Genomic DNA, 25,753 nt, shown 5'->3' with positions numbered 1-25,753 from the left:
GGAGATGAAGAATGCTTGCTGAATTGTTTTGCTTCTCAAAATCTTCAGTATAAACACACATTCACAGGATTGCATTCCTTTTTTTGGCTCCCAACATGCAAGTAATTATACAGTGTGCAGGATAATGTTGGATGAGCTCTCCTTTGAATACCAAGCAAGTTCTGGGTGCTGGCAGCCTTTTGGATACTATGTCCACAAACATTTTTCTCTGACAGTCTTTAGTAACAACAAACTTGTAAACAAATTGCTTCAAGTTCATAAAAAAAAAAAAAAAAAGAGCTCAACAGCAGCACAAACTTCACTTCCAAGTTATTCCAAACCCCTCAAGAGCTGAAGGGGGCAAAATCCATCTCAGATATAGTGCAGCTCTTGTCTTGCATCAAAAGCAGTTTTTCTATAATCCCCATGAGAAGGGAGTCAGATATCATATCAGGAGTCTCTAAATTTTTATATTCTTTGCATTTTGCCAACATGTAAACAAAGCAGAAGAAAAACCATTGTTCATCAACTGTGTATTAAGTATATGTTTAGGATTAAAACATAGATTGTCTGATCGTGGCCAGAATAATGTGAGTAAAGTGTCATTTTTCTGTTTCACCTCCAAACTTGCACAGAACGTATGAAATGAGTCTCATGTTGGGTGAATCAGGGAGAGTTTTGGGGGGTTATCTGGGCCTTCATACTTCTTGAAGTAATGAAACTCAGTGGGTTTGTGCTGGGTCTTCACATAATGAGGCAAAGGGGTGTGTGTATGTGAGTGTGCGCGCGTGGGTGGGTGGCTGCGTGGGTGGGGAAGTTAAAGAAGGCACAGAGAAAACCTCAGGAACTGTTAAAGGAAAAAAAAAAAACTTCACATTTTCTACAGAAGGAAAGAGAAATGCTGTAGTCCTGCCAAATGCAACACGAACGAGAGGGAAAGTTCAAGGAAAGTTGATATTTAAAAATAAATAAAAGGAAATTCAATGAGAAAACAATATGCAGGTCAGGTCGAAACCCAAAGAAAAATGCTCATTCAGAACTGGGCTGTCATCCTGCTTTTCTGAAGTGAGCAGCTGCTGGGTATTGAAACCGGCCCACACAGTTGGGTCCCTGCCTCCATGGCAACCCTCCGGCTGTCTGTGCTGGAGTGGCCGAGGCACAATGGGGCAGTTCCAAGGCCCAGAAGCACTTCTGGCTACAGATTAAGGAAGTTTTTTGTTTTTTATGTGTGTTGGGAGATTTTGATTCCCGAGTTTGTGGCTGGCTATTGGAAACTTTTCCAACCTATAATAAACCCTGACCTGTGGGGCAGATTCTCATGCAAAGAGCAGCAGGGAAGAAAAGCACTGAGGTGTTCAACAGGCAGAGAACTTATTTTTAGTCTCATTTTAAATTCTCTCTTACAAATCTCTGGTAAGCTCTGGGCATTTATACCTGGTCCCTTGTATTGCAACCTTAGGATGTTCTGGAAATAATGCTTAGCTTCCTTTTTATACTTGTACCATATAAGAACATGTGGCCCTAAAAGGTCTTGTGAGTTGAAAAAGTTAGCTAATAATTAATTGAAGACTCTGGGGCAGCCCGGGTGGCCCAGCGGTTTAGAGCCTGCCTTCTGCCCAGGGCGTGATCCTGAAGACCTGGATCGAGAGGCCCACGTCCAGCTCCCTGCATGGAGCCTACTTTTCCCTCTGCTTGTGTCTCTGCCTCTCTCTCTCTCTCTCTCTCTCTCTCTCTCTCTCTCTCTCTCTTTCTCTCTGTCTCTCATGAATAAATAAATAAAATCTTAAAAAAAAAATAATTGAGGACTTTGAAATTAAAGATACAAACTACAGGAGTGCCTGGGTGGTTCAGTCAATTGAGCATCCGACTCTTGATTTCGGATCAGGTTCATCTCAGGGTGTGAGTTCAAGCCCCACGTGGAGCCCACTTAAAAGCAAACAAACAACTACAGATTATATATTGCTATAGGCAGAGTCTCAATAATTGGCACATTCAAGTAGTGAACTCACCATCTTGATTTTGTTAGTACTACAAGCTAACAAATTTATCTACCAGCTAGTTATAAAGGAAATTGCGACATAGAACCTCATAATGTAACACAATAAGTTAATAGCATAGACTGTAGAGTTAAACTGCCCGAGTTCCTATCCTGCCATTTATTTGCTGTTTAACCTCAAGCAAGTTACTTAAACTCTCTGTGACTCTATTTCCTCATCTGTAAAAGGAGGATATGAGGAGTACCTACCTGGCAAAGAATGTTTACGTTATTAAGTGCATTCGCATTTCCAAAGTACTTGGAGCTGTATTTAGTTAATGTACAAGTACTTAGAAAATAAATAAACAAATAGATAAATTTTTTAAAATTTAAAAGGACCTCTTTTAAGACTCTGGGAAATACTGCCTTTGGAATTTAGGACAGCACAGTGTATTTGTGGACTTAGGTCCCCACTCAGGAAATGTTTGACTTCTTATTTATATCCATGGCTTTTAACTCACTTGGATCCATGCTAAGGTTCTTTGACCCTGATAAAGCAGCTTGTTTATGAATTTAGCCACTTTGTGTGTGTGCGTGCAAGCACGCGCATGCAGAGGGGAGTGCTTTGAAAAATATATACTGGATCTTCTGATTCATTTGGATGCCTACGAATGCTTAAGTTTTGTTAAAAGTGCAAAGTACAGTGCTTGTGCTTGCTAAACTGAGCAAGCATGAGACACGGCCCTCAAACTGGAAACCTATTACTGCACCCACTTGTTCTAGTAGCAGCCAAGTCCCGCTTTTTCCCCACCTCACGGAGATGAAAAACCCAGTGCTTTTTCACCTCCATAAGAGGATGAAGTACATCATTTCACTTTATTTTTAAAAAATTTTATTTTTGATGAGTAAAAACTATATATATTTAAAGTATACAATGTGATATTAGGTACATATATATAGTGAAATGATACAATAATCAAACTAACATACCTATCACCTCCCATAGTTACTTTTTTAGTGTGTGTGGTAGGAACACTTGAGACCTACTCTCTTAGCAAATTTCAAGTATACAATATTCTATTATTGACAATAGTCACCATGCTATATATTAGGTCTCCATAACTTACTCATCTTATAAGGGAAGTTTATATTTATACCTTTGATCAATATCTCCCTCTATCCCCATCCCCATTCTACTCTCTGTTACTATGTGTTGAACTTTTTTTTTTTTTTAGATTCCAGATATATGTAAGATCATGCAATACTCATCTTTGCATGTCTGGCTTATTTCATTTAGCATAATGTCCTCCAGATTCATCCATGTTGTCTCAAATAACATGATATTTTTTCTTTTTAATGGCTTTTTAATGGCTGATTATTCCATTATATATAATATATATTATATTATATATTACATATAATATACGTATATTACATATATACATTACATTATATACAATACATTATATTATATAATGTAACAATAATATAACATTGTATTATATATATAATATATATGGAATATAATATATATACACACACACCATATTTTCTTATTCATTCATCTGTCAAGAGACACATATGTTGTTTCCATTACCTTGGCTATTGTGAATAATGCTGCAATGATCGTGGGAGTGCAGATATCTTTTTGATAACTTGTTTTCACTTCCTTTGGCTATATACCCAGAAGCAGGATTGCTGGATCATATGGTAGTTCTATTTTTCATTTTTGAGCAGTCTCTATTCTGCTTTCCACAGTGACAGAACCAATTTATATTCCCACCAGCAGTGCACAAGGATTCCCTTTTCTTCATCTCCTTGCTAGCACTTATCTCTTGTCTTTTTGATACTAGCCATTCTAACAGTGTGAGGTGATATCTCCCTGTGGTTTTGATTTGCATTTCCCTGATGATTAGTGATGTTGAGCATTTTTTTCTTGTGCCATTGGTTTTCTGTATGTGTTCTTTGGAAAAATATCTATTCTGGTCCTTCCCTATTTTTTAATTGAGTTGTTTTGTTGTTGTGAGTTGCTTATATATTTTGGATATTAATGAGATGCATCATTCCTACCACGGCTTGTTAAGGGTTTCCACTTCACCCTAGAACTCTTCCCCTGGGATTCATAAGCCTCCTCATGGGTTCAGATGCACAACTTTCATGGTGTCCATCCATCTTAGGCCATGCAATTCCTTATAAATTGTGGCATTGCCCTATCTCCTGCAGTGGGACCAAACCTGAAACTGGTCCTAAGTACAATCCTGTTCTGTTTACACTTTCTTAGCAAAATGAGAGAGGAATATCTGTCAGGTATCTATAGTTGCTGAGTGTTTTTATAGATCTTGTTGGGATATTTGGATGTTTTTCACATAAATATATTATTTCACCAGCCAGGGGATTTATAACTTTTTGGAATCCAATATATCTGAGGCTAAGGGGTTACAGTATGTTAACCAATGTGCTCAAATTAGGTCATGTGCCTTCAGTTCTCAGTACAGGGGCCAGAAGTCATTCTGGGACCTCAAGGAAAGAAATCAATGCCTAATTCAGTTTACAAAATGGCAGGATCTTATTTTCATACTTTGAAAGTTTTTTCTTTTTTTACAACTGTTCAGAGTGGGGTTACATATCTTGAGTGTAGGACTGAATACTGAAAGGACAAGGACAGAAATACACAAAATTCATTTAAGAAATTAAGATCACCCTGCAGTTCAACACAGCTCCTGTTTTCTAGGGACATAAATGTACTATCAGAACAAGTATACTTTTCTATGGAAAGGTTTTTTGGGGCCAGAAGCAAAATTAGAGAAAGGCAGCATTCCACAGGTGAAAGAAACAGAAGCTGCCACCTAGAAGTGTTTCAGACTGAGTGGAGGCTGTGACGCTTTGGGAGGACACAGATTTGAGCAAACTGACTTTATTGTTTGAGGAAGTTTAAAGGGAAATCTTTAAAAAGCAGTCTCCTTTTTCTATATCCTACTCCAAGAACTGAAGTGTCTTAAATAAGAAAATAAGAATGTTGGCTCTGGCAATGTTCAGCTGTACTTCAAAGAGAAGGGAAATGATTAGGTCCAGCGAAAGCTGCCCTGGAGGAACAGTCAGGAGACCTGAGCCCCAGCTTCACTCTGGTCACTTGGCAGTATAGGACTGGTTACTTTTCCTCTTGGAGATACTAATAACCATGGTGCTGGTGGTGGTGGAGTAGCAGCAGCGGCAGGAGCAGCAGGAGCAGGAGCAGCGGCAGTGGTCGGAGTAGCAGCAGTGGCAGCAGGAGAGTATTAGCAGTAGCCGCAACAGTAGTATTAGTAGAGCAGCAGAGCAGAGCTGTAGTAGTGCTGGGAGCAGGAGTAGGAGCGGGAGTAGCAGCAGCAGTTCCCATTTATCGAAGGTCTACTATCAGGCACTCAAGTAGGAACTACACAAATGTTCTTTAAGTTCCATGGGAACCTTCCAGTGTGGGTTATGATCATCCCCACTGAACTATCGAGGAATAGGAGGAGCAAAGTCATCTTAAGTGACTTGCCTAAGGCTACTTTACAAGTTAGTGAAAAATCTGGATTTTTGAATCTGGAACGATCTGATCCCAAAGTCTTGTCCTTCTCTTGGGAAACAATGTGGTGTGTATGGGGCAGCGTTTCTCAAACTAATGGGCTCATGAAGCACATACGATCTCGGAGACCTTCAAACTGGAGATTCCAACGCAACGGGTCTGCACTCTAGCAAGTTCCGGGTGCCCCTGCTGGCTGGAGGAGGTACACTCTGATAACGCTGAGTCAGGATGCATGGCCTCAGTTTACTCATCTGCAGCACAAAGGAGCCTGATAAAGTGAGTTTCAAGGTGCATTCCAGCTCTGAAATCCCAGTACTCAGGGTATACTGTAGTATTAAGAAACCAGATCACACAGGAACGACTCTTAGCTGCATGAATTTTTAAACTGGTTTCAGATGAGATTCTGGCTGTGATTTATGTATCTTTCTGCAGCATCTCTGACAGGTAGGATCAGACACCCTCACTCAAATTACATTGTTGTTAAGCTTTAGACTGAGCTAAATCTTACTGAAAGAGTTCAAAGCACTTCTTTTCATAAGCATCTTTAAAGATTATAAATGTAAAAATAGTTTCTTATGAGAAGCTTAGATGGCAGGGTTTTTCTTTTTAATAACAGAAATGAGAAGTCTCCAAAACCATAATGGTAGCACAATCCATAAAAATATGTTAATGCCTCATCTTAAAGTCTTACAGAAATTGAGGTTTTCTGAGTTAACAAAATAGACTTCATCACAGATGGTCCGAATGATAAAAGGAACCAGCACACTAGTGCAGCAAGACTCAAAACACTGCTCTTAGCTGAGCGTGCTGAAAGTCTTTCAGGAAATCTTTTTACATATAACTCTGCTCAGTGTTGAAGGAAAAATGGTTTTGATTGGCAAGGGTACTTCATATGCTTTAAGCAAAGCTCAGGGCCATAGGATGTGCAAGTTTTATGAAGAAGCCATTTCTATTTAAAATGGATGCCCCTGTTAAGATGCATTTTGTCATCATCTTGTACCTAACACAGGATAATGGCACCAAGGAAAGTGATCTCTGCTCTCTCCTAAGAGCTTTGGTCCAGATCACCAAGAGAGATGCCACAAACTCCTTTTCCTGAACTCAAACGAGGGCAGGAGTAGGGCACAGGCCATTGTCTATGAGTCTCTGTTGAAAAAGAATTTCCCGATAGTGAAGACTGCTAAAAACTGACATCAGAACCCTTTATCAAGGCCTTTGGAAATCAGATATAAAGACACATCCATCTAGAATGTCCTAAGTACATCTGTGTCTAAAGAAAGATACCTTTGAAATCAGGGAAGATCGGGTGTTTTTTATGGTCCTCAAGGGTAGTCCACCTGTATTTAGCCAATTTTTAATCACCCATGGCAGTGACGGTCAGAGTTTTTAAAGAGGCAGAGTCACTCTTTTCTAAATAATTTCTTATGAAGTAAGATAGATAAATACAGAGCTACTCCATTCAAAGCTAGGAAAGAAGGGTTGCCCTTAGACTCTGCTTTGGTCACCATAGGGTTGTGTTCCAGCTTTCTATTGATGCTTAACACACCACTTCAGAACTTAGTGGCTCAAAACAGAATTTCATTAACTCATAGTTTTGTGGGTTGACAAGACTCCACTGGGAAGTTCTTGCTTGGGGACTCTCATGTAGTTACAGTCACAAAGTCCTCTGAAGGCTCTGCTGGGATGGACGTCCAAGGTGGCTCCTTCGCTCTGATGTCCAGAGCTTCAGTGCTCCCTGGCTTCTTTCTGTCTCTACATAGCCTTTCACCCTAAGAGTATTTTAGTGTGGTTTGGGATTCTTGTCATCATTCTGGGTCATCACACTTCTTACATAGCAGCTGGCTTCTAAGAGGCAGGATTCGAAACTGCCGGGCCAATTAATGGCAAAGCCCAGAACTGGCACAACATCACTTCCACTTATTCCACCCTATTCCACTATATTCTATCGTGAAAGCAGTCATGGGGCCTTTCCAGGTTCAAAGGGGTAGAGAAATAGTGATCTCTTGATGGGAAAGGAGCAATGTCACATATAGAAGAATGTGTGGGGTGGGACATATTGTTGCAGACATCTTTGGAAACTGCCATCTGCCATAGTCAGTAAGCCCTATGGTAATAAGGATCTGAGATGATATGGAGAATCAAAATTTACAAATAATCTTAGTGTCTTTTTTCTTTGAGCAGAGTTGATACACAATATTACATTAGTTTCAGGTGTACAACATAGTGATTCAATAACTTTATACCTTATGTTGTGCTCACCACAGGTGCAGGTGCCATCTGTCACCGTATGGCGCTATTACGGTACCATTGACATACTTCCTATGCTGTACCTTTTATTCAATCCTAATGTCTCCTTAAAAATCCCTTCTTAGAATTTTAATTGTGATCTTGTGCAAAGTTGAAAATAGTAAGTTTAGTTTTATTTCTGGATCTTCTTTACTGGCAGAGATATTAATGTTACATCCTATTGGAAAGTGCTACGAGTTGCTACTTATTTGGGGAGAGAGGTGTGAGTAAGAGAAGGTAAGGATGCAAATGGTGTTAAAACGTGGCCAAATCCTCCCCCTTATATCCATGTCACAGAAAGTGACTAGAACAGACACAACGTGGCCCCAGAACACTCAGGTTAGAGAGACGGAAAACTGCAGCTACCTGTAGCCATTCCTGCTGCTCAGTAAAGCAGACAGCCAGCATTTTGCAAGAAAGCAAACCTGCTATAGAAAACAAATGGTAAAAACTGCACTTTGAGGAATACATAAGCAAAGCCTATAAACCTGACACTAGAAATAAGGGCCCTGAAAAGAGAAATGGAATCATAGCCCAGGAAGCTAAGACAAGGAGATTTCGAGAGCCTAGAAGAAACAGAATAGTTCTTGGGCCACACTAATTAGGAGTTCCCCCTACTTCCTTAGCAAGAAAGGGACGTAGCAGAATCCATAATAACTGATGCATTAAATGCAAAATATTCTTCATCATCTATGACAAAACACTTAAATATCAAAATTCTCATTTCAGAACAGAAATTCAGTTATTCTCAACAAATCCATTGGTTGCCTTCCTAAATTCCAAAATTTAAGTACCCTTCCAGGTTTTAGTTATTTAATACCTGAACTGAAGGCACACTAGTTGCATATTAGGGTCAAAATTCTTGTGCCCAAAATGGCAAAAAAAAAACAACAACAAATATTTCACAATTATTCCTTCCCAAGGTTTATCTATGTCTGGATGTGCCACATGTTGCATTAACCTGTCCACAAAGATGGTGGGAAAAGAGTCCAGCAGGGTCTGATGCTCAGTTTGGGTTCTATGAATTAGAGCACCAGCTGGAGCAGCTAGTTTGAACCTATCTGAAGGCCAAGTATGGATTAGAAAACCAGGTTCAACATATTTTATTACCTAGGGAAATTACCTCCTGGAAATCGCAGTCTTTTATTGGCAGCGCAGGACTTTCAGAGAATAGTTCTCCAAGAGATGAAGTCTAGTCAGTCTTGGTGAAATTACATTGTAAGTTTGGCCTGATTCTAAACTTTTAAAAACAACTCCAGTAGTCATGAAATACCAAGTAGCTGTGTGTGTGTGTGTGTCTGTGTGTGTATGGAGGGGGCAGGGAGTGGTGAGCTACTGGTGAGAAGGGCACCAGTGGTCCTCAAGAGAAGAAGGAAGAAAGCTGTTGAGCTTTGAAAAATAATCCCCATGAGCACTTTTTTTGTTGCTGGTATGTAGGAGTTTTACACATAAAACTTATTTTGGGGGGCCACATGGGGGGGTGCAGTTGGTTAAGCATTGGACTCTTGGTTTCAGCTCAGGTCGTAATCTCAGGGTTGTGAGATTGAGCCCTGCACGGGGCTCTGTGCTCAGCACAGAGTCTGCTTGAGATTTTTCTCTCCCTCTCCATCTGCCCCTACCACTCACGCTCGCTCTCTCAAATAAATAAATCTTTCTTTTTTAAAAAAAAACTCTTATTTTTTATTAATAAAATATTATTTATTTATTTATTTATTTATTTATTTATTTATTTATTTCTGAGAGACACACAGAGAGAGGCAGAGACACACAGGCAGAGGGAGAAGCAGGCTTCCTGCAGGGAGCCCGATGTGGGACTCAACCTGGAATCCCAGGATCACGCCCTGACCTGAAGGCAGACACTCAACCACTGAGCCGCCCAGTACCCCCTTATTTTTGAATTTGATACCAGTCTTCCATGATGAATTTATTGCAATATGAATCTTCATGATCAGTCTTCTGCTTCCTCATTCCAGTTTTTCTCACTAACATTTACCTTCCCAATCCCCAGGACATCTGAAGGTATGTGGAATGATACTCATGTCCTCAAATATTGTATACTCTTTTACAACTTTATGTCTCTGTGCCTGGAGTGTTCTTTCTTCTTTTCTTTCCTTCCTTCCTTCCTTCCTTCCTTTCTTTTTGATAACCAGGCAAACATTTACTATTCATCTTTTAAACTCAAATACCACCCCTATGAAGTCTTGTCTTACCTTAAACCTTATCCCTACCCCCTGCCAGGGATAATTGACCATTCTTTTTATTAAAGAGCCTGTTTCCTTCTACTAGGAAGCAAGCACCCTGGGGGGCAGCTCCATGGATCCTGTTAGAGACCTAGGATGTCTCAGTGTTTCATTCAATTTTTTAAAGAGTTCTCAGTACCTTCCAATAACTTCCACTTTTGTGCTCAAAGTTAGCCAAAGGAAATTTCTATTATGTATAATCACGGAACCCTAATGGTGGCAGAAATATACAGAAATTCAACCAATTGTCTGAGTGGAAGGGACTCAGGAAGCTTAGAGCACAGAGAAAGGAAACCCAGAGTCAGAAATTGGCAGTGTTTGTCTAGCACTCTTCAGAGGGTGGGCCTCCTCTGGGAACCCCCTGAAGCTGGTTACTAGAAAGATATTCTGTACTGTGGGTCAAGGATAATTCTTCAGACCTCATCATGACCTGGAGAATATTGCCCAAACCATCCTTCACATTTTTCTCTGATTCCATGCCTACTAGCCAACCTTATAATCATAAATTCGATTTTCAGGGTATTATGAAATCAGGAAGGAAATAACTTTGGTAATGGAAGGGAAGATTTCCCAATGTAAGTGAATAACATCTGTAAGTGAATGTTATATGACAGTCTCTTGACAGCCCAAATCAGTTGTCTCAGTCTGATGAACTACAGAGCCCTAGAGAAATTGAGTTTCTTAACCTATAAGACCAAGCCAAGCCTGAGGTGACCTCACCAAGGTGGTGCCACTCTGTGAGGCTTAACTGGGATTCCGCTGCTTTTCCAGGTTATATTCCTCCTTCCTACCATACTTCATTTCACTACAATAATCAATAATACACCAGTGGTTCGTAAATCTCCAAGGTCCACATTCTTTGCTATCCGTAGGTTTACACAGTAAGCAAAATCGAATTTATTCTAATCATCAGCTATAAGCAGAAAGGTAAGCGAGCAAGGTTTAGTCATACCTTTGTATGATAAAAGGATTTGTTAAGAAAACTAATGATGTAGAGCAGTAGTCGCTGTTTTTTCTGTGACATATAAGAATGGTGTTGGCGTGGGCAACACAGTCCCACGTGCAGTTCCTGACCTCATCTCCATAACCCCACCCTTGCTTTTCTCTCAAGAGAGCATTTTGAGATGCAAATGTGTGACCATGATATTATTGTGATACCCTTACATCATCTCTGGCTTATTTTTAAAAAGTCAGTCACTTGTAACCTTTCATGCTTCTTCTATGATTGGTATTAGGCTGCGGGCAACACATCAGTGTGTCCTGTTGAGACCTGCTGATGTAAATATTAGAGGGAAATTAAGTTGTTTAGAAAACTGTTTCAGTGCTTGTAGAATTAACATGCCAGTTTCACTCTTCCTTCTCGGTTCCAGCAGGAGGGTTAGAACCACAATTTGGCAGTACCGAGAACCTCAACTGAAGTAATAACCACGTATGCTGGAAACCAAGAAATCACCTCTATTACACCTGGAAGTTGTTTGTCTCGTGCTCATCTCACAAATTTGGGCAGACCTTCCCAATTAGAATAAATAAGCAAGATTTTTCTGAATATTAAAGGTGTCGAGAAAGCTCCAGTCACCTGACACTGGTGCACTTTTCATTCTGAGATCCTTGATCCGGGCCCCTCACATCCACATGCTTAATCCCTGGCTGCAGGTTCTTCAGGCCACTTGGGGATTCATCTAGTACTTGACCTGCAATTTTTTACCTCTAGAATGATAGACCTATCTGTAGAACTTACAAAAGCAAACGAGACTTCATAAGAGGTCACAACCACATGTTTTTCATGTCAATGTCATACAACGCATTGAATTAGGCCCTACATTTTAGAGTCCTAGGCTGTACTGTTTATACCTTGCACTGCTGGTTTGGGTACCGCAGAGTCTTTTTAAAAACGCAGCCGTGAGCCTACATCCTGCATGCATGGAATTGCCTAGGAACAGAGCAATGAATTAAAGATGGCACAGCTCCCTTTGCTTAACATTTCCTATTTTTCGGGGGTTTGTTTTGCAACTTTAATATTATTAATCTACACAACCTTTTACTTTTCATTCAGAATTTATATCAGAATCAAGCTAATAAATTAAAGATGAGTTAGTTCATTGTTGGGTGGTTTAACATAGACCTAGTATGTTAATCCTGATGTGCTTGTTACTAGGGTTTTAAAATTTTTATTATTATTATTTTTCTGCCTCGTAGCTGTGGTTAGGCAGCAGCAATAAATCAGAACAAAGGAATGAAGGTATTGGGGCTTTAGGGAAAACATGTATTAGAAAAAATTGGTTTGGCACTAAGGGCTGTATTGCATTAAGATGGATTTTAGAGATATAGAAGTAAGAGAATGTAGACAAATAAATTGTATAAATAATCTGAGAAATAGCAAGTCTGTACAGACCCCGAGTAACCCTGTAAGCTACCATCAACGGGACTTCCTAATTCCTGTTCAAACAGACCAAACAGGTACACTCTACTTAAATAAATAGCCAGGAGAAATGGGCACATGGCTAATGCTAAGGAAAGTGGGAGGAACAGATAAAGCTCTTTAGAATAGCCCAAAGGATTGGAATAATAGAAGTCCGTGTAGGAGTCTGACATAGCATCTTCTGTGAATAGGGCTTTATTGCCACTCCAGGCACTGATATTGCAAACACATGCTAAGACAACCAGAAACCGGGAGCCTCACAGTGAAACCCATGCCTGAGAAGGCAGTTCTCTGCAGTAGGGAATTCACGTTGGCAGCCTGAATGCAGAGGAGACAGGGAGGAACATTTAGATAAGGCCCAGCATATGAATAAAAGATACGGTGTGGAAGGTGGGGTTGATTGTTACTGGATAGGACCATTCCAGGGCGAAAGGAGGTGAAAGGAGGCCAGGAAGTACAGCAAGAAGAGGAGCAAAAGGGGCTTTTCCTAGTAGCCTGACTAGTACCTGAATTAAGAGACCCACCTGTTCTGGAACGGATTTTATTCTCAACCAAAGCATAAAAGCTCTGTGGATACAGAGCCACACCGTGTTTAAAGCCCTGGCTTTGCCTTTGTGGCTCACACATATCTGTTTTGTCTCTGGATCTTTAATCTAAGTAGGTCCAGGCATGCATCAGTCACTGTGCAGGGAGCAGACCTGGTCCCCATTCATATCTTTGAGTTTCACCCAGACCCCTTTCCCACTTGTTCACTGGTCCAGCTATTCCCTGGCCCAGTGTCCAGTCCCCTGGATCCACTTCAGGCTGTCCTCCACATTGAACCCCTCTACTGCACCTTACTGACCTTTCTTTATCCTTTTTTATTCATTTTCCCTCAGTTTTCACAGTAAGGTATATTTGACAGGATGTGACTGCTAAACCACCAGCAATTATCTCCAAGATAACAGTAATCATAATAACAACACCCATGCTATCCTATACGGCCTGGCTGAGTTTTATACACGGTCATAAAAAATGAATATAATTCTTTGGCTTCCTGGATTTGCAGTAGCTGAGAGCCCCGATGCAAGCAGAAGTTACCACTTTTTCAAGGCCTCTCCTTCCCCTCTTTTTCAAATAAGAACAATACATGGACTAGGACATCTGGGTGGCTCAGTGGTTGAGCATCTGCCTTTGACTCAGGGTATGATCCCCAGGTCTTGGGATCAAGTCCCACATCAGCCTCCCTGCATGGAGCCTGCTTCTCCCTCTGCCTGTGTCTCTGCCTCTCTCTGTGTGCCTCTCATGAATAAATAAATAAAATCTTTTAAAAAAAAGAATAATACATGGATCCTGATTTCAAGGGACTCACAAACTACTATAAATGATTAAATATGAATGTTGAAAGTTCAATGACAGGAAAGGAGCAAATAATTGTTGGGGAAAAAACAGTCAGTGAAAAAGTCGCAACTCAGTACACAGTTAGTTGGCAAATTAAAGGGTGCTAATTGGTACAAAAATTCAAAAGCAGGAGAGGAAGATTACTTTGAGCTGGCAAGGTCAAGGAGACCTGCCAGGCTTATTTGTCAGGGCAAGTTGAAGGTTTAGACTGAAGCTCTTGTGGAATCTCCAAGGTTCTAGAGGAGGCAGGGGATGAAAAAGAGAGGGCATCTCACAGTTTGAGTGCCAATGAGTAGCTGACAAGAAATGACATGGGCAGATCAATCTCACCTTCCCTGAACTTTGGCTGCAGTCTTTTACAAACACTCCTGTGAAGACATGTGTGCTATGATCTTGGTGCACCTAAAAACTTGACAATGTGTTTCCTAGGAAAGCCTGTGAAATATGAATTGACGAGAAAATTTCATCTGCAGGTCAGCACACACAGCCTAAGAAGTTTTTGCTCTTCAACCAGCCTAAAGCTAAAACCAGGCTATTTTCACTCTTTGGTTAGCTAAATTCATTTTAATACTGCACCGTCAGTATTTTATTTATTTGTCTGGATGCCACATTTCCTCTCCCAAATCTCTCTTGCATAAATGATTTACTATTTGTTCCTAAAGCTGAAGATTCCATGCCTTGTCTCTTTTTTTTCTGATAAGAGGATATTGCAGCAGCTTTCCTTTTATGTTGCTGATGGTTTTTATTTTGTTAATTCAAAGTTCAGCAAAGTAACTAGTTTTAGTACGGCACAGAAAACCAAGAGGTTCAGTCCTCGAAATGACTAAGACAGTAAATCTTCACTGGCCCATTATCACATACAACTCTGTTGAATTTGCTTTCCTAAAAAAGTAAGTTAGTAAAGTATGGTTCTTAAAATAGGTTTTACATTTTCTTAACTCTCTAAACTAAGCATCTTTAACTACAGGACACTTAAGGTCCTTAAGATAAAGTTATGAAAAAACAGTTTTACAATGGAAACCCATAAATCTTGGGGGAAAAAAGGGAGCAATTCTTTCTGAGTATACCCTCGTCAGGTCTCCACATAGAAATGTAGAGTGCTTTACATTTAAGATGGGGATTACACGGTTTAAATGTTTTTTCCTCCAATTTCTTTTAAGGCAGCACTTGGGATGTTAATTTACAATAGGAAAGTTATATGTTATAGTTCTTTAGGGTGGTGGTCACTAGACTAAGCTAAAATATTTAAAATAAAAGCATCAACAAACAAACTGACAAAATTAATTCATCAGGTCAGTGTTGAACTACTGTCTAAACTCTAATTTTACAAAATGCAAGTCAACAGAAAGTCTTTTTTCATACTAAAAAGGCTGCAAGCAAAGTAGAGGCCTGATTCCCAATTTTCTTCCCTTGGGATTTGGGGACTAAATTGGTTATAGAACCCCACATGGCTCTCAGAACCCTTCACAGTTTCTTAAATTGCCTTATTCTTTCTAGCCTGTAGTCCCACCCTGGACAGCAACAAATACTCTATGCATTTCAGGAAAGACGAGGAATAAAAAAGCATCAACCTAGTGGTTAGGTACCAATGGAGTCATTGCATTAAATGCAAGGACAGGAAGTGGCAAAAACCTGCTCAGATGTTTTTGTGATGCTTTATAAGCGGGCTTCTCCAGTTTTAATTGGTTATATTTCTATTCGGGAACTTTGGTTATATTTAGGTATGGGTTTTTGCACTCACAGAAAATTATGGAATAATTCACAGTCTAAAATAAAATGCACACAATTCATTATATCAAACATGATATGCAATATATTAAGAAAAAAGGCATGGATTTGAAATTCTCATCAATAAATATAGTCTTCATTTACTAACATGTGAGTAAATTAAACTTAAAATCAAATAAAACAAAATAAAGTGTACCCTTTAGTACATCTCTTTTAAAAACTGGCAGATCAAGTCAATGAAAACAAATGAGGATACAGAGAATGGATTAACACAGTTACAAACTAAACCTTATAGACGTACAGGAGTTCATACCAAATACACAGAAAATAAAGATATTTTTCCCAAAAGCCCATGGAGCTATTATAAAAAGCGGTCATGGATTAGGCCACAAAAACAGGTCCCATAACATTTCTGAAGTTGAAACCATAGATGTTACATTCTCTGACCATATTGCAATACACATACCAGACACACAATAGCCCTGAGTCCAGACATTTGGAAATTTTAAAATAGGCTTCTAAGTGACCCTTGGGTTAACAAGAAAGAAACATGATGAAATCACAGAACCTTTCGAAATCAATGACTACGACAGTTTCACACATCAAAAGCTATGAAAGTTAGAGATGTGATATGAGAAGCTGCTGTTGAGAACTTTGAAGATAGAGCAAGAGAACCATGAGTCAAGAAGTGCCGTGGCCTAGAAACTAGGAACGACCTTTAGCTTACAGCCAAAAAACAAATGGGGACCTTAGTCCTACAAACATAAGAACTGAATTCTGCAATAGTATGAGTGAGCATGAAACACATTCTCCCCTGGAGCCTCCAGAAAGGAATGCAGCCCTACAGATATCTTGATTTTTAACTCAGTGAGACCAGTGTCAGACTTCTCCAGAATTGTAAAATAGTAAATTTGTGCTGTTTTAAACCAATGTGTTTGTGGTGATTTGTTATGGCAATGATAGAAAACTAATATAGATTTGGTACCTGAAGTGAGGGGCTGCTGTAACAAATACCTAACTGTGTGGAAGAGGCTTTGCAGTGGGGTGGTAGGCAGAAGCTGGAAGAATGTCGGGAAGCATGATTGAAAAAGTCTAGATTGCATTGAATAGACAACAGAAATATGTGCTTTAAGAAATTGTATCCTTCAGTTATATGGAAAGCAGAATTTATAAATGATGAAACTGGGCAGTTAGCTGAGATTTCCAAGCAAGTATTGAAGGTGTAAATTGGTTTCTTCTAGTTGCTTATGGTAAAATGTGAGAGGAAAGAAAGAAATTGAGTCAAGGACCGGTAAGCAATTAGGATCCAGGATTTGATGATTTGGGAAATTCTCCTCCTACTCAGATTAGAAAAGAAAACTAAAATCAAGAGATTCACTGTCAGGGAAGTGTACTCTAGAGAAAAAACTGAGAGTATGGCTGGACAAACTTTTGCTGATACCTCAGAAAAATCCAAAGTTCAGAGTACTCAGTCACACAAAAGTTCTTTGAAGAGATTAGGATGTGACTCACAGATCCCCTCAAGCAAACCAAAGAGGAGCTAGGAAACTTTAAAGACTTTGTCTCTCAGATATCTCAGCAAAATCCAAAAATAGAGATGGAATTATCTAGGAAGGATCTGTGGATGAGCCTATTATCTAATAGTGTCGATCCCTGTGGCATACATGGGAGACCCACAAAGTTCTTGAGCATTTTATATCAGCAGGAATACTGTCAGCTTGGACCAAAAGAGGCAGAGAGAGCTTGAAAAGAAACGAGGATGTGAGATTCTCACTATTCTACAGGCAGGAAACAGGCTGATAAAATCACACAGCTGCAAAAAACGTATTTCTTTCATGAAAAAGAAAGAATGACTCATCCCATGCACCATAGAGGATTATTCCAGACCTTGAAACTTAATGGAGTTTCCCAGCTGGATTTCGAAATTGCTTGGAACCAGTGACTTATTCTTTTTTAACCTCCTTCCATTTTCTCCCTTTTTGAACTGGAATATGTTAAGTGTTATCCTATGCTTGTCCTACCAGTGTATTTTAGGAACAGATAACTTGTTTTTAAGTTTCACAGGTCCACAGATGGAGGGGAAATTGTGCCCTACGATGGATTATACCGAGTCTCACCCGTACCTGATTTAGACGATGAGAAATAGAAAACTAATACAAGATGTAAGGAAAATGGAATAAAATATACAATTAAAAATTACCTTTTTATTTAACAGACATTTAGCAGACTTTCTTGCATGCTTACTTATTCAAAGCACCGAACTTAAATATAAAGTTATTTATTTATAGGTAGTAGTTGCTACTATGATTTTTAAAGATCAGTATAAATGCAAATCCAAAAATTACCATCTTTATAGAGTTTCATTTTCTTTTCAGAATAAAAATGAGGATCTCAATAATCTTTTCCCATAAAAAGATTATGCTGTAATCTCACATTTTACTAAAGTTATTCTTATCACCAATTAGCACAAAGTAATATACATATAAATTTTAGCATAGTTGAGTCTCATACGACTTTAGGGAGATAAAACGAATTTAACAATATTATCCCATTTCGTAGAAGGGAAAAGTAGATACTATTTGGTGGAGAAAAAAACTTGCCTAAGGAAACATGCAAACTAATGATTGATTTGGAGTAGAACATGTTTACTGAGTTCTTTTGCCTAGTGTATCAACTACTGTCATTAATTTCTGTCATATATTTACCTTGAGTAAAATTGTGACTGATCCTCAATCTCAGGGAATGTGTGCTAATATCTTTTCCTCTAATTAGGTATTGGAACAATACAATTTTAGAGTTAAATGGTGAAAAATTAAAAGCGCTCCCTTTAACATTAGGAACAAGGGAAAGAAAAAAAAAAGGAACAAGGGAAAGATGCTCACTTTTACCACTTCTATTCAATATAGAACTGAAAGTGCCAATCAGGGCAATCCGGAAGAAAAAGAAATAAAAGAATCCAAATAGGAAAGGAAGAAGTAATATTATCTCTGTTTTCAGATGACACAATCTTTTATGTAGAAAAACCCTAACGATTCCCCACAAAAACCTGCTGGAACTAATAACCAAATTCAGTAGTTTTAGGATATGAAATCAACACACAAAAATCAGCTGCATTTCAACACATGAACAATGAATAGTCTGAAAAGGAAATTAAGAAAAACAATCTCATTTATAAATAATATCATCAGAATGAATAAAATACTTAGGTATGTACTTAACCCAAGAGGTAAAAGACCTGTACACTGAAAATTGCAAAATATTGCTGAAAGAAATTGAAGAAAAAAATAAATGGAAAGATATTCCATGCTTGTGGATTGGAAAGGACTTATTATTATTAAAATGTCCAAGGTTGCAGAAAGCAATCTATGCATTCAATGCAATCTCTATCAAAGTCCCAATAATATTTTTTGCAGAAAGAAAAATACATGCTAAAATTCATATGTAATCTCCAGGGAACCCAAATAGCCAAAACAAACTTAAGAATGAAAAACAAAGCTGGAGGCCTCAAACTTTCTGATTTTAAAACATATTGCAAAGTTGCAGTAATCAAAACAGTTTGATACTGGCATAAAAACAGAGTAGTCCAATGGAACAGAATGGAGAACTCAGAAATAAGCCCTCAGGTATATGGTGAAATAATCTTTGATGGGGGTGCCACAGATACACAATGGGGAGAGGATAGTCTTTTCAAACTGTGCTGGTAAAACTGGACAGCCATAGGCAAAAGAATGAAGGTGGATGCTGACCTTATATCATATACACAAATTAAGTCAAAATAGATTAAAGACCTCAACATAAGACCTGAATAAACTATAAAACCCCTAAAAGAAAATACAGAGGATGGCTTCATGACATTTGATTTGGCAATGATTTTATGGACATGACATGAAAAAAAAGAAAAAATAGAACTACATGAAACTAAAAAACTTCTCTGCAGCAAAAGAAACAATCAACAGAGTGAAAAGACAACCTATGGAATGGGAGAACATACTTGCAAACTATCTATCTTTATAAGGGGTTAAAATCAAGAAGATATAGAGGACTTTTACAACTCAACAACACCAAACCAACACAAATCAGAAATGGACAGAAGACTTCAGTAGGTATTCCTCTGAAGAATATACAGACAAGCTGACAAGCATATAAAAATATACTTAATATCACTAATTATCAGAGAAATGCAAATAAAACCATAGTAAGATATTACCTCACATCCATTACAATGGCCACTATCAAAAAACCTGAAAATAAATTAAGTGTTGGGGAAGATATGGAGAAATTGAAACACTTGGGCACTGTTGGTGGGGATGTAAAATGATGCAGTTGTTATGGAAAATAGTATGGAGTTAAAATCAAAATATTAAAAATAGAATTACCGGGGCAGCCCAGGTGGCTCAGTGGTTTAGCGCCGCCTTCAGCCCAGGGTGTGATCCTGGAGACCTGGGATCGAGTCCCACATCAGGCTCCCTGATGGAGCCTGCTTCTCCCTCTGCCTGTGTCTCTGACTCTCTCTCTCTGTCTCTCATGACTAAATAAAATCTTTAAAAAAAATTAGAATTACTGTATGACCAGCAATCCCACTCTCATGTATATCCAACAGAACTGAAAACAGGGACTCAAAGTGGTACTTGCAGACCCATGTTCACTGCAGCATTATTTACAGAGGTATAACAGGTACAACAGGTACAAGTAACCTGTACAAGTAAATGTCTGTCAAATACAACGGATGAATGGATAGAGAAAATATGGTATATATATACAATAGAATAATAAAGAAATTTTTTTAGAATAATAAAATTTTTTATTAAAATTAAAATATACATACAATTGCCTTTTAAAAGAAGGAAATACAAAAAATAAAAATAAAAAGGACATCCTGCTATAAACTACAAGATGGATGAACCTTCAGGATGTTATGCTAAGTGAAATAAGCCAATCACTAAAAGACAAATTTTGCATGATTCCACTTACATGAAGTATCTAAAATAGTCAAACTCTTAGAAACAGAAAGCAGAATGTGGTTGCCAGGGTCTAGGGGAAGTGGGCAAAGAGGAGTTGTTCAGTGTGTATAGAGTTTCAGTTTTTCAAAATGAAGTTTTAGAGATCTGTTATATAACAATATGTATATACTTAACATCATATACACTTAGCAATGGTTAAGACAGTAAGTTTTATGTATGTGCTTTTTATCACAATAAAAAAAGCCTTACACTCACTATATTGATCTGTATCCACAAATTGCATAATTACAATTCAATCCCTAATTTGAAAATTCCAGAGAGTTCAAATGTTAATTGAAATGGATTATTTAAATGAAATTGCTAGAGCACTACTTCAGTATTATTGCACTCCTAATTATGAATTCAATATTATTGAAGTACTAATAAATATATTAAAACATTGTTAAAAAAAAGTAGTTCCTTCTGAAGAATGATCATCCAAAAAAGAATGATTCATTTTATGATGTAGAGAATACTGTTTCAAGCTAATGAAAACCAATGCATTTTTTAAAGAGATCTTATTTATTTATTCATGAGAGACAAAGAGAGAGAGAGAAAGACAGAGAGAGAGACATATAGGCAGAGGGAGAAGCAGGGTCCCCACTAGGAGCCCAATGTGGGACTCGATCCCGGGATCCCAGGATCATGCCCTGAGCCGAAGGCAGACACTCAACCACTGAGCCACGCAGGCGTCCCCCAATGCATTTTTTCCCCAATGCATTTTTATAGCAATTAACAACATGTGGTTAATTATTATGTGCAGGATTTTCTATATAATATGATTAATTCATTTTTTATAAGAGCGAAATGTGTTGGTTTGAGAAGTACAGTACTTTTGATGTTTTATTGTAAGTTAGACTTTAATAAACTTTGGAATTGTATATGAAAAACAAAGAGTTTTCTAAATAGGTTTTAAAGTTGATTCAAAAATATCTTTTAGGGAATAATCTTCATAGATTTGACATCTACATAAATAAAGTCTGTTCCACATTTAAAACATATATTTGAAGCATCGTCTTTATGTAAATCACTATACTTGGCATTGTGAGAAATATAAAAATGAATCGATTCAATCCCTGGACTCAAGGTTCCTGTGTTACCAAGGTAATTTAAACCATTTTTGATTCGTTAAACTGTGTTCCAATGAATTATTTAACTTCGCAACTCTCCTTGATTATTCCCTCATCAAGTAGTCTAAAGGCTTTCTTTTCATATCAGGGTGGTTCTCAAATGTGGGTCAAAGTCGAGTAACCTGAGGATCTTTTGGAATACATACATATGAGGACCACATCTCCAGATTTCTGACTCCGTCTGAGGTGGGATTTGGACATTTGTGTTTTTAAAAATGTCCAGGTGACTGGAACTAGGGGTAGGACTAGGAATGACTGAAAAAGGGCAGAAGGTTTCTTTTTAGGGTAATGGAAATATTCTAAAATTAGATTGTGATGATTGCCCAGCTCTATAAATTTACTAGAAATTACTAAATTCTGCAATTTAAATGGTGAATTTTATCATATGTAAATTATACCTTGATAAAGTAGATAAGAAAAAAAGCTATGGGATATGGTCAGGTTGTTACTCAAGGAGTGTATAGTCTCTTTAGATGTGTCTGTTGGTAAGAAAAAGACTGAAAAGGAATGAACAGAATTCAACATAAGAAATTGGAAAAGAACAAAAGCAACAAAAATAGAAGGAAGTAAGTAATAAAGATCAAAATAGAAACTTGATGGAAATAAACTCTTCAACTCCCAAACTGCTTTTTTAAAAAGAATAACTTAATGAACAAACCTTGAGCAAATCTAACAAAAAATGGAAAAAAAACAATATAATAACACAAATAATAAAATAGAAGTACAACCACAAATACAGGATATATTAAAAATATTAGAATAGCGCTTGCAACTTCATAACAATACATTAAGAAACTAGACGAAGTGGAAGAATTTCTAGGACAATATAAATTTGCCAAACTATATGGAAGGTAAAAAAATAGATCAATATCCTTAAAATATTTTTAAGTTAGAAAAAATTTTCCTCCCCTAGTAGTTCCAGACCCAGATAATATTGTGAGAAAATTTTCTCAAATGTTCAAGGTACAGGTAACTTCTATGCCATTTAAACTGTTTTGGAGAGTAGAAAAAGATGAAAATCTGTCAAATTCCTTCTATGTGTTTAATATAAGGTTTATACCAATATCAGACAAAAATTATACAAAAGAAACAAAACATTCTAGCCTAATCTCATTCATGACTACAGGAATTTAGAACCTAAATTAAATATTACCAAACTAAATATCGTGGTATAGGAAAAAACAACACATCATGATCAAATAGAATTTAGAAATGGAAGAATGGTTCAACATCAGAAAATACACTACTTTATAACACTAATATAGTGAAGGTCATTTATTCATTTTGAGAGAGAAGGCAATACTAACACTTCACAAAATTTTAGTAACCTAGGAATAGAAATACTAATTTGATAAACAGTATTATCAAGAAGTCAATAGCAAACACCATATGAAATCTTAAAGCACTAGAGATATAATGTCACTGGAATTAGAAACAAGACAAAAATGCTTATCATCATTAATATTGTTCAACAATGATCTGGAAACTCTAACCAATGTAGTAAGGCACACAAACTTGTTTCATTCTCTTTCTCTGTGGATAGATGCATACACCCCCCCCACACACACACACAACACACACGGAGATGATACATAAGGAGAGAAATACTAGAAAATATTAAGCAAAATGTCATGCTTATTTATCTAAAAAAAGATACAAAATGATTGACTTAGAAAAAACTATTAAACAAGAAATTTTAGTAAGGAGGACAGGTATAATTACTAACAGCTTTTGTAGACACCAGCAGTAACTTATTAGAAAGAATCAAAAAGGACCCCATTTGTTTTACCAACAAAACTACCAACTACAGTGGAATAAGTGTATCCAAAAATACACACGATATGAAGAAAACTATAAAACTTTCTAGAAATTATTAAAGGGCCCAGGAAAAGAAAAAAAGAACATGCTATTATTCTAAATGGTAAGATGAGACATAAAGATCACCTCAAATTCAAAAACTCTGACAGGAATTTTTTAAAGATTTTATTTATTTATTCATGAGAGACGCACAGAGAGAGGCAGAGACACAGGCAGAGGAAGAAGCAGGCTCCATGCACCGGGAGCCAGACGTGGGATTCGATCCCCGGTCTCCAGGATCGTGCCCTGGGCCAAAGGCAAGCGCTAAACCGCTGCGCCACCCAGGGATCCCTATATGTATATTTTAAAGATTTATTTATTTGAGAAAGAGAGAGTGAGAGAGCAGTGGGGAAGGGCAGAGAGAGTCCTAAACAAACTCCATGCTGAGCGCAAGCCTAACACAGGACTTGATCTTATGACCCTGAGATCACTACCTGAGCTGAAACAAAGAGTCTGTCACTTAACTGACTGTGTCACCCAGGCAACCCTCAAAATTAAAAATATTTTTAATTTGAAGCTTTAGATTTGTACTCTATAGAAATACTTGTACAAGTGTGCAAGATTGTATATATAAGGCATATTATTTGTAATAGCTCAAACTATTAGAGCTCAATGTCAACAATAGGAGAATGGCTAAATGGATGCTGAAGTAGTTATAAAATGGAAACTCCTCAGTCATTTAAAAATCAGAAGGTAGTCTGAATTATGAATTATTAAGTGAAAAACTTATCCAACAATATGTAAGGTAGGGCTTCATTTTGTGAAAACATATTAAGTATAAGCCTGAATATTCTCAAAAAAGGTCTGGATAGATACCAAAAGTTTGACTGTGTTTACTGCTTCAGGATGGGTGTGGAAAGAGGTAGGGCTGTATTGTAAGTGACTGGCGATTTTTACTTTTTACATTATAAATTATTTATATATATGTATGTGACCTATAAAAAATTCCATATTCATTGAGATACTGTGCAACAAAAATAATAGAAATAAAATGGATGTATACAAAAGAATATGAGAAGAGGGTCAAGTGTACAAAAATATATTTCACAGAAATTACAATTTACAGCTAGATAGAATGGAAATAAACTAGAACTCCCCTAAAACCTAAACAAGAAGGAATTTGAACCCAAACCCATTTTTTATGCATTTGTATGAATTGCAAGCCCACTGCAAAATTTAGGGACTTAACTGATACCCGATCCACACATATTTCTAGAACAACAACAAAAAATAGTGGAGCATTGAAAGATTCATGCATTCTGTTTTGGGTCTGGGCCCACCCACACAAGTGAAAAACACCACAGCCATCGATGCCTTGCCTCTGGAGTTCATCTAGGTTATCATCTACCTTTTCATTCCAGAAAAGCTATTCTTCACTCCGAGCTTAGTTGGAGGAGGAAAAGAACAAGAAGGGGAAGAAGGAAGAAAAGAAGGAGGAAGAGATGAGGAGGAAGAGGTGGTGGAAGAAGAGACTTGCCCCATAATACAAATACAGCTCTAAAGCTGAATGATCACCCCAACGCACACGGCTGTAAGGCTACAGATCTAGCCGAAAACTGCAAGTATATTTGGTCTCAATTTGGACTCCAAGTCAACACTAAGTAAGGTGGCTTTTGCTTTCATTTTGATGCTGGCAGGCTGAGTCCAGGGACCTGGAGGGGTCCTGCAGGACCACCCAAGAGGGCCCCTGGCTTCACACAAGATGGAAATGAAAGGTGAAGCAGCAGGAGATGAAAGCAGAGTTTATTGAAGATACAGACAGAACAGATAACAGACAGAGTGAGTATCTGGGAGACTCAGAAAGGAAAGGGGGGAGTCTCCCCTATATTCAGGGCCTGGGGTTTTTACTGGGCACTGTGGTCTGGTGTACGCATCCTCTCAGGTTTCCAGGAACCAGTTAGAACAAAGATGAGAGCCTAGGTGTCATTCCTTGGAGCCAGGGGGTCTTGGAGATAGATGTCTAACTTCTGGTGGTATGGAATTGGCATGTGATGGCCTCCTCTGTCATTCTCACTGGGCCCTTTCTCAGATGTTATTTATCCCAGAGAACCATTAACTCCTTGTCTCTTACAATGCACGTGTAAGGTGGGGTGGGGGTGCAGATCCTAGCAAGGATAGAAGCAGGAAGAGAAGCAAAAAGCAGATTTTTATGGAATCTTTCATTTTGCCAGTTTCAATTTCAGTAGTTTCTTTAAAAGAGGATATACATTTT

General features: G+C 38.0%; 1 long non-coding RNA gene across 1 annotated transcript in view; it reads right to left on the bottom strand.

The window, feature by feature from the left end:
* The window catches only part of LOC140595954 (uncharacterized), an 80,766-nt gene that overhangs the window by 31,605 nt on the left and 23,408 nt on the right, over positions 1 to 25,753 (bottom strand). The window lies entirely within an intron of this gene.

Source organism: Vulpes vulpes, chromosome 16 (genome assembly GCF_048418805.1).
Source record: "Vulpes vulpes isolate BD-2025 chromosome 16, VulVul3, whole genome shotgun sequence".
In the NCBI taxonomy this organism is placed as follows: Eukaryota; Metazoa; Chordata; class Mammalia; order Carnivora; family Canidae; genus Vulpes; species Vulpes vulpes.
The sequence above is the reverse complement of the archived record's forward strand: the minus strand, read 5'-3'. Positions and strand labels throughout refer to the sequence as shown.